The sequence below is a fragment of the Gavialis gangeticus genome, unplaced genomic scaffold, assembly GCF_001723915.1.
Source record: "Gavialis gangeticus isolate Ggan-Ray unplaced genomic scaffold, GavGan_comp1, whole genome shotgun sequence".
Classification (NCBI taxonomy): Eukaryota; Metazoa; Chordata; order Crocodylia; family Gavialidae; genus Gavialis; species Gavialis gangeticus.
The window spans coordinates 29,499,350-29,501,372 of record NW_017729004.1 but is presented as its reverse complement, the minus strand read 5'-3'; positions in this window follow the sequence as shown (position 1 = coordinate 29,501,372).

Genomic DNA, 2,023 nt, shown 5'->3' with positions numbered 1-2,023 from the left:
CCCAGCCCCAGCCCCAATCCCTCCCTTGCTGTGGGGGCATCGATCTGCCCCTCCCTCACCCCTTCCCTCCCCCCTTTGCTCACAACAACAGACTTACCAGCTGGAGGCAGCTGTGTCCAGCTTGGTGAGGACTGCTGCCTGTTTAGTCTATGTCCGAATCTCTGAATTGGCGCCGAATATCTTCCAAATTGTTTCAGAGGCTGATTTAATTCAGATCTTTTTAATTTGTCTCCCGATTTGATTCAGATTCAGAGATTTGGCTGCTGAATTGGGCTGAATCTCCTCCAAATTGAATCAGATACCAAAGATTTGCACAGCCCTAATGATTACCTCCTAACTGTTTGTTTATAACAATACATTAAAAAATGTTGATGTTTGGAATCAAATTTTTTGGCATGGAGAGGGGTCATCTTAAATTCAACGTTGTCTTGAATGCAGGCAAATACCATGTGTTGAGATTGAGCTAAAAGGATCACCGAACAACTAGTGTTAATTATTAGCACATCCTTGTAACACTGAAAAAATGTCCAGGAGACTGGAAAAAATCTAATGTGCCAATATTTAATAAAGAAAAATAGGGTAATTATTGGTCAGTTAGCTTATCATTGATCCTAGGTAAAATCATGGAAAGGCTGATTTGAGGCACTATTACTAAAGAATCAGCAAAGGATAGTAGTATAGTAATGCCAACCAGTGTGGTTTATAGAAAATGGATCTTGTCGGAATTGATGCGATAAGAAGCTTAGCTGACAAACCACTGACATATACTAAGACTTAGACCCCTGGAAGATGTTACATTTAAGATGCAATTAAACTGTTAAAAATGTCTTAAACAGTAACCTGGTCACAAGTTCAGGCAATGAATGATGTGACAAAATGGGACACCAGCTTGTTTTAGTGTAGCTCCAAAAGGAAAACAATGCAACTGAACTAAAAAATGATTACTGAAGTAAAAGATGAATCAAATTCTTGGTGATAAGACAGGCAGTGTAATAATAACAAATATTCTACCGGAAGTTTTAAATGTGATGACACAATGTCTTGGATCAAATACATGAATTGCAATGACTATAATTTTGTGAAAGTTGGTGGGTTTTCTCCCCAACATGATATATCTTGTAATACAAATCTACAGCAAAGCCTAATTTGTCTTTTTTAATTTTACTGCTCATGAATTCTAGGATGAAGTAGAAATAGTAATTTCTAAATTGGGTGAAGAAAAACAACTCGTTTGAACACTGACACTTATCTACAGTGCCAAGAGATTTTTGGGATTGGCTACAATGGATATTATTTTGTCTTGATTTAGGTCAGTGGTGTGAGAGAGAGAAGGAGCCGCTGGCTCCAAAGCACCTGGGCTAAACAAAGGCTCAGCAACCCCAAGTCAGCCGCCCCAAGGAGCCCGGCAGAAATCTCCTTTATCCAGGTGTTTCGGGAGGGGAGGGGCAGAGAACTCCCACGCTGGTATAAAAAAGAGCCCAGGACAGGAAAGGGGGAAAAGCGCAGAACTGGAAAGAGGAGGAGGAGGAGTGAGCCGACACGCTGCAGAGAACTCTGAAAGCAACGTGGAGTGCTGGTAGGAGACTCTTGCAGAGAGTAAGCCCCACAGCGGGGACTTAGAGCCAAGACTACTGACTCTTTGGGGCGCAGAACTGTTTGTTTACGCGCTGGGAGCTGGCGGAGCCTGGCAGAGAGAAGGGTACCATCATAACCCTAATAGAGGGGCACCATAGACTTTCGCGGTACCGTAATGCATGTAAAAGTGGCACAAGCCAATAAGATGGTGTCATAGATGGACTTAAGGTGCTAAAGGGAATCATGGTGACTGCCACAAGAGGCTCTGAGAGAGAGAGAGAGCCACCAAAGAGGGACTGACCACACAAAGGTCAATTTTAGCTTGAGTCTTGGCTGCAAACAGCAGGAACAATAACACAGGCCAGGAGAGCCTTCTTTGTTTTCTTGTTTTTTTTTTTTGCCTTTTTGTTGTTTGTTTTGATTGGAACCGAGGACATGTGGCAGTTCC